Here is an 8,665-nt window from a genome sequence, read left to right on the forward strand (position 1 = left end):
CTCATCAAATATTGTGTAAAGATGGTCCCTATTGAAAACTTAAGATTCATGAGGGTAATTTTGGCAATACTAAATTCCAGCCTTTTACGTAGCCCTTAAAGTTGCTGAGAAAGTGGAGTCGGCTCTTTTTATCCTACTGTATCAGTCAGTGTTCTCCAGAGAAGCAGAACCAATAGTTTGTACGTATGTATATACACTGATTGATTGGCAGGGCCACCGGGGTGGTTCAGTCAGTTGAATGTCTGACTCTTGGTTTCAGCTCAGGTCATGATCTCAGGGTCGTTGGATCAAGGCCCACATTGGGCTCCACACTGAGCATGGAGACTGCTTGGGATTCTCTGTCTTTCCCTCTGTCCCTCTTCCCCATTTGCACTCTCCCTCTAAAATACAAATAAACAACTAAAAATAAATTGATTGGTTTTAAGAGATTGATTTTAAAGAACTGGCTCATATGATTATGTGGGCTGGCAAGTCTGAAATATGTAGGGCAGGCTGGAGACCCAAGGAAGAGTTGCAGTCTTGAGTCCACAGTCAGTCTGGAAGCAGAATTCCTCTCTCTTCTGTGGACCTCAGTCTTTTCTGTTAAGGTCTTCAACTGATTGGATAAGGCCCACCCACCTTGTGCAGGGTAACTGACTTTACTCAAAGTCTAAAAATACCTTCACAGCAACATCAAGACCGGTGCTTGATCAAACAACTGGTACCGCAGCCTAGCCAAGTTGGCCCATAAAATTGACCATCACCTTGGCTACAGTGGGAATCCACTGAATCAATTAACGCCCAGTTAATCCCTTCATTGACGTGTTCCCTTTTCTTTGTCACCAAAAGCGACAATTTCTCTTTGACACACCAAACCGAAATCGAAATGATGGAGGAAAAATACCAACTACTTTCCCTTAGAGTCTTCAAGACATAGTCCTTGGAACTCTCCACAGACAGTAATGATACCTTTATTTATTTATTTATTTTTTAATTTTTTAACGTTTTTATTTATTTTTGAGACAGGGAGAGACAGAGCATGAACAGGGGAGGGTCAGAGAGAGGGAGACACAGAATCTGAAATGGGCTCCAGGCTCTGAGCTGTCAGCACAGAGCCCGACGCGGGGCTCGAACACACGGACCGCGAGAGATCATGACCTGAGCCGAAGTCGGCCGCTTAACCGACTGAGCCACCCAGGCGCCCCAGTAATGATACCTTTAGAAGTGAGATTAGAAGAGGAGTTTGAAGACCAGGTTCCCAAGGAGAATCTCAACAGAACCAAAGGACATGCTGTCTGCTGACACTTCCTTTTGGAAACTGCAGTCAAGGATGCAGAGGCAGAAAACCCCAGGGAAAGAGCTTCTGCCAGGCCGGGGGAACTTCCTGAGGAGGGGTCCTGGGTGCCGTCTTGCATGGAGCCATCCAGCTGGAGGGGCTGCTAAGAAACCTCATAATCAATTTTATTAAACAGATTTTATGTTTTTAAGAACCAAAAATATAGGGGTACACCTGTGGTCTATTTGTGAATTATTAAGTAGAGCTCAGCAGAATGTGGAGCAGAATGGGCATTAAATAAATGTGATGTGTTTAATTAATGTATTTAATATATTAATGATTTATGTAAATATATTTTATTAAATTTGTTGATCTCATGGTGGAATCAGCCTGGCGACATTTTCTAATCTAGAAGATTGCACACCAAGTGAGGAACTCTCACCAACAAATAAAAGGTTGATTCTATTTAATACGTTGTCTTTTTGTTTTATTGATGGTTTCTTTTGCTATGCAGAAGCTTTTTATTTGGGTGTGGTCCCAATAGTTTTATTTTGCTTGTTTCCCTTGCCAAAGGAGACATATCTAGAAAAATGTTTTTACAACCGATACCATCAAAAAGACAGCCTACTAAATGAGAGAAGATACTTGCAGAGGACATGCTCAATAAAGGTTAATATCCAAAACATACAAAGAACTTATACAACTCAACACCAAAAACCCACAAATGATCCAATTAAAAAATGAGCACAGGACACAAATAGACATTTTGCCAAAGGAGACATACAGATGGCCAAAAGACACATGAAAAAAAATGTTCAACATCACTCATCATCAGGGAAATACAAACCAAAACCACAATGAGATATCACCTCACTCCTGTCAGAATGGCTAGTCTCAAAAACACAAGAGACAAGTATTGGCAAAGATGTGGAGAAGAAGGAACACTCGTGCACTGTTGGTAGGAGTACAGGCTGGTGCAGCCATTGTGGAGAACAGTATAGCAGCTCGTCAGAAAATTAAAAATATAATTGCCATATGATTCAGTAATTCCACTATCAGGTATTTACCTAAAGAGAATGAAAACACTGACAGCCAAGATATGGAAGCAACCCAGGAGACCATCAGTAGATGAATCGATAAAGAAGGTGTGGCATAAAAAATGAAGTCTTGCCATTTGCAACAATATGAATAGATATAAAGGCTATAATGCTAAGTGAAATAAGTCAGTAGGAGAAAGACAAATATGATTTCACTCATGTGGAATTTAAGAAACAAATGAAGAAAAAAGAAACAAAAATACAGACACTTAACTGTAGAGAACAAACTGGAGGTTGCCAGGGAGAGGTACGTGGGGAAATGGATGAAATAAGTGGAGTGGATTCAGAACATACTTATTGAGGGGTGCCTGGGTGGCTCAGTCGGTTGAGTGTCTGACTTCGGCTCAGGTCATGATGTCGTAATTCACGAGCTTGAGCCCTGCATCAGGCTCCGTGCTGACAGCTCAGAGCCTGGAGCCTGCCTCAAGTTCTTTTTCTCCCTCTCTCCCTCTCTCCCCCTCCCCACTCACACTGTCTCTCTTTCTCTCTCAAAACTAAACATTTACAAAAAATTAAATATTTTAAAGTTTTTTTAATTTAAAAAAGAATATACTTCTTGAGATGAGAACTACTGAGTAATGTATAGAATTGTTGAATCACTGTATTGCACATCTTAAACTAATGCACTGTGTGTTCATTAAACTTGAGTAAAAAATTTTTTTTTAATTTTGGGGTGCTTGGCTAACTCAGTAGGAAGAACATGCAACTCTTTTTTTTTTTAATCAGAAAAGGTTTGTTTCTTTTAGGGACAAACAATTAAACCACACCCGAGGCCTAAATATATAGACACAAACCAAAGTAGCCATTTAGGATTGCTTGTTCTAGCTTCAAGAAGAATGCTGGTGCAATTTTGATTGGGATTGCATTGAATGTGTAGATAGCTTTGGGTAGTATTGACATTTTAACAATATTTATTCTTCCAATCCATGAGCATGGAATGTTTTGCCATTTCTTTATATCTTCTTCAATTTCCTTCATAAGCTTTCTATAGTTTTCAGCATACAGATCTTTTACATCTTTGGTTAGGTTTATTCCGAGGTATTTTATGCTTCTTGGTGCAATTGTGAATGGGATCAGTTTCTTTATTTGCCTTTCTGTTGCTTCATTATTAGTGTATAAGAATGCAACTGATTTCTGTACATTGATTTTATATCCTGTGACTTTGCTGAATTCATGTATCAGTTCTAGCAGACTTTTGGTGGAGTCCATTGGATTTTCCATGTATAATATCATGTCATCTGCAAAAAGTGAAAGCTTAACTTCATCTTTGCTAATTTTGATGCCTTTGATTTCCTTGTGTTGTCTGATTGCTGATGCTAGAACTTCCAACACTATGTTAAACAACAGCAGTGAGAGTGGACATCCCTGTCATGTTCCTGATCTCAGGGAGAAAGCTCTCAGTTTTTCCCCACTGAGGATGATATTAGCTGTGGGCTTTTCATAAATGGCTTTTATGATGTTTAAGAATGTTCCTTCTATCCCGACTTTCTCAAGGGTTTTTATTAAGAAAGGATGCTTTATTTTCTCAAATGCTTTTTCTGCATCGATTGACAGGATCATATGGTTCGTTTCTTTTCTTTTATTAATGTGATGTATCACATTGGTTGATTTGCGAATGTTGAACCAGCCCTGCAGCCCAGGAATGAATCCCACTCGATCACAGTGAATAATTCTTTTTATATGCTGTTGAATTTGATTTGCTAGTATTTTATTGAGAACTTTTGCATCCATATTCATCAGGGATATTGGCCTGTAGTTCTCTTTTTTTCTGGGTCTCTGTCTGGTTTGGGAAGCAAAGTAATGCTGGCTTCATAGAATGAGTCTGGAAGTTTTCCTTCCCTTTCTATTTTTTGGAACAGCTTGAGAAGGATAGGTATTATCTCTGCTTTAAATGTCTGGTAGAATTCCCCAGGGAAGCCATCTGGCCCTGGACTCTTATTTGTTGGGAGATTTTTGATAACTGATTCAATTTCTTCACTGGTAATGGGTCTGTTCAAGTTTTCTATTTCTTCCTGTTTGACTTTTGGAAGTGGGTGGGTGTTTAGGAATTTGTCCATTTCTTCCAGGTTGTCCAGTTTGTTGGCATATAATTTTTCATAATATTCCCTGATAATTGGTTGTATTTCTGAGGGATTGGTTGTAATAGTTCCATTTTCATTCATGATTTTATCTATTTGGGTCCTCTCCCTTTTCTTTTTGAGAAGCCTGGCTAGAGTTTTATCAATTTTGTTTATTTTTTCAAAAAACCAACTCTTGGTTTCATTGATATACTCTACAGTTTTTTTAGATTCTATATTTATTTCTGCTCTGATCTTTATTATTTCGCTTCTTCTGCTGGGTTTGGGGTGTCTTTGCTGTTCTGCTTTTAGTTCCTTTAGGTGTGCTGTTAGGTTTTGTATTTGAGATTTTTCTTGTTTCTTGAGCTAGGCCTGGATTGCAATGTATTCTCCTCTCAGGACTGCCTTCGCTGCATCCCAAAGTGTTTGGATTGTTGTATTTTCATTTTCATTTGTTTCCATATATTTGAAAATTTCTTCTCTAATTGCCTGGTTGACCATTCATTCTTTAGTAGGGTGCTCTTTAACCTGCATGCTTTTGGAGGTTTTCCAGACTTTTTCCTGTGGTTGATTTCAAGCTTCATAGCATTGTGATCTGAAAGTGTGCATGGTATGATCTCAATTCTTTCATACTTATGAAGGGCTGTTTTGTGACCCAGTATGTGATCTATCTCAGAGAATGTTCCATGTGCACTCAACCACAAAAGACCCCGAATAGCCAAAGTAATATTGAAGAAGACCAAATCAGGAGGCATCACAATCCCAGACTTTAGCCTCTACCACAAAGCTATAATCATCAAGACAGCATGGTATTGGCACAAAAACAGACACATAGACCAATGGAATAGAATAGAGACTACAGAATTGGACCCACAAAAGTACGGCCAACTAATCTTTGACAAAGCAGGAGAGAATATCCCATGGAAAAAAGACAGTCTCTTCAACAAATGGTGCTGGGAGAACTGGACAACAACATGCAGAAGAATGAAACTAGACCACTTTCTTACCACTATACACAAAAATAAACTCAAAATGGATGAAGGACCTGAATGTGAGACAGGAAACCATCAAAACCCTAGAGGAGAAAGCAGGAAAAAACCTCTCTGACCTCAGCCGCAGCAATTTCTTACTTGACACATCTCCAAAGGCAAGGGAACTAAAAGCAAAAATGAACTATTGGGACCTCATGGAGACAAAAAGTCTGCACTGCAAGGGAAACACTCCACAAAACTAAAAGGCAACCAATGGAATGGGAAAAGATATTTGCAAATGACATATCGGACAAAGGGCTAGTACCCAAAATCTATAAAGAACTCACCAAACTCCACACCGAAAATCAAATAATCCAGTGAAGAAATGGGCAGAAAACATGAATAGACACTTCTCTAAAGAAGACATCCAACTGGCCAACAGGCACATGAAAAGATGCTCAACGTTGCTCCTCATCAGGGAAATACAAATCAAAACCACACTGAGATACCACCTCACGCTGGTCAGAGTGGCTAAACTGAACAACTCAGGAGACTATAGATGCTGGAGAGGATGTGGAGAAACAGGAACCCTCTTGCACTGTTGGTGGGAATGCAAACTGGTGCAGCCGCTCTGGAAAACAGTGTGGAGGTTCCTCAAAAAATTAAAACTAGATCTACCCTATGACCCAGCAATAACACTGCTAGGAATTTACCCAAGGGATACAGGAGTGCTGATGCATAGGGTCACTTTTACCCCAATGTTTACAGCAGCCCTTTCAACAATAGCCAAATTATGGAAAGAGCCTAAATGTCCATCAAGTGATGAATGGATAAAGAAATTGTGGTTTATATACACAATGGAATACTACTTGGCAATGAGAATGAAATATGGCCTTTTGTAGCAACATGGATGGAACTGGAGAGTGTTATGTTAAGTGAAATAAGTCATACAGAGAAAGACAGATACCATATGTTTTCACTTTTATGTGGATCCTGAGAAACTTAACAGAAGGCCATGGGGGCGGGGAAGGAAAAAAAAAAAGAGAGGGAGGGAGGCAAACCATAAGAGCCTCTTAAAAACTGAGAATAAACTGAGGGTTGATGGGGGGTGGGAGGGAGGGGAAAGTGGGTGATGGGCATTGAGGAGGGCACCTGTTGGGATGAGCACTGGGCGTTGTATGGAAACCAATTTGACAATAAATTTCATATTAAAAAAAAACAAAGTAGCCATTTAAAGCATTAGCTACTGAGGTACAATACATACGTTGGAGAAAAATGCTTCACCATCTGACCATATATCAAACTTTGCTCCATCAACAGCTGAGCTCTGCTAGTTGAGGGTAAGAACATTATCCGCAGAACCAAAGGAGAACCACTCTGTTCCACAAGTACTGACGCATTTTAGACCGCATTGTGGGGACAGGTTTCCCAGTGAAGGGAAGAGGGGGGAAAAAGGCTGTGTCCCTCCCCTAGGGCATGAGGCCGCCTTGCAGAGCGCCACAGGACAACGGACCTCCGTTGCTCACGCTCAGACCTTGGCGGCCTCCTGCAGCGATGCATCCTCTGAACCGGTGCCACGGTTTACCGGAAAAGGCATTTGTCCATCGAGAAGTGGCCATCCACATTGGTAAAAAGCATCAAATGGAAATTCACTCTGCCATCTCCCCGACATTGGCCTTCCTGTGTCACAGCACCGTGGGCTGCCTGAATGGCCTCATTCTTTTCAAAGCATTTTGCTCTGCCTTCAGGGGACAGCTTCTCCGTTTCAGAAAGAATCTGTTTCAGGACTGACCCCGTCCTCACACTCCAGTTTGTCTTGGTTACTGGCCACCGCCTGTGTAAGTCCAGTGGTACCTCGCAAGTTCCCGATGGTCCGCTTCATGAAGTGCCCCTTAGGACTGACTTCCCATCTGGTCTCCAGTCTGTTTTCTTCCTAAAGGTCTCCTGCTGGGCCGTGAGGGGAAACAGCAGCAGCAGAAGCAGCAGTGCTCAGGCAGGCGCTGGTCCCAAGCCCAGAGCCGCCTCCAGCCCCAGCACGTCCTCGAAGCGCCCCTGGCCGGCGACCCCCGGCCAGGCCAGCACTTTGTTCAGCATCTCGAGGTTAATCTCCAGCAGTTTGAGCTGCATCTTCATGGACCGCAGGCTGCGCCACTATCCAGAGAAGAAGAAAAACAGCCGAGAACATGCAACTCTTGATATTGGGATTGTGAGTTTGAGCCCCAACTTGGGTGGAGAGATTATACATAAACAAACAAACAAACTTAAAAAAATTTTTTTAAAGATGCATAAGCTTCAAAAAAAGTAATTTGCATGAAAAAAAAGGTTGATTCCACCTTTCCCCAAGGTTGGAGGAATTGATCTCATGTTGATGTATTTCTCCACACTGAGCAGCCTCCAGTAAGTCCACCTTCCTGATGTGACAGCAGGTGGAGAGAAGAATGAATGTGCGGTGTAGCACATGTAGAGCCGGGCCCCTCTCAAATCCACAGGGCTCCATTTTCTCTCCTTGATCTCACTGACATCAACAACATTACACCATGTCAGTGACGAATAAAAGAGAAATCATACCACAATCCTGTGACCCCTTCCTGCCCTTGCCCATGGGCAGAGCTTTCTTAAACTGAAGGTACACTCAAACGGAACTCTGGAGAGAATTTAACAAAGCATCCGTTTACAGAGCGGCACGCAAGGATAATGGAGACAAAGAAGGAGAGTGAAGACCCTTGAGACCAATAACCGTGATGGAGGCAAAGAGAGGGTAAGCAGAGGCAAGGGGAGTAAACAGGCTTGCTGAGCTTCGTGGAGCCCGAGAGAAGGAGCCAGGCGCCAGTGCATGGAGCACAGCTGGGGGGAGGAAATACCCGAGCTCTCTGATCTCTCCTTTGTACCTCTCACTGGCCACACCCACAGGAAGTCAAAGTGGAGGCAACCCAGAGGGTCATCCACAGGGGCCAGCCCCGGAGGGCACTAACAGGGCTGAGAAGGGTGGACCGTGGGTGTGGACGACAAACGAAGAATAACCCACATGGCATCCTATTGTGCCTCACTCTCGGTGGAAGCCCTTACAACTAGTGTGCAAGGAAGCAGCCCCCATGACAAATTCCGAGAGGAGTGGGTTGCCACCTGCACTTGTTAAGCTAGAAACGCCAGGACCTAAGAAGGTGTTCATTTCTCAATGGCGGTGTCCTTAAAGGGGCGGGGGTGGGAGAAGGGTTGTGCCCTGGGCCCTGCGTCCCTGGGAAGTGTGGTGGTGCTTCTTTGGCCTGGCCCCACACCACAGTCACC

The 8,665-nt window shown here is 42.6% G+C and overlaps 1 pseudogene; it reads right to left on the bottom strand.

Annotated features, from left to right (window-relative positions):
• Positions 1 to 6,908: 6,908 nt before the first annotated feature.
• Positions 6,909 to 7,507, bottom strand: LOC102955739 (annotated as a pseudogene).
• Between the last annotated feature and the right edge of the window lie 1,158 nt (positions 7,508 to 8,665).

Source organism: Panthera tigris, chromosome C2 (assembly GCF_018350195.1).
Source record: "Panthera tigris isolate Pti1 chromosome C2, P.tigris_Pti1_mat1.1, whole genome shotgun sequence".
NCBI lineage: Eukaryota > Metazoa > Chordata > Mammalia > Carnivora > Felidae > Panthera > Panthera tigris.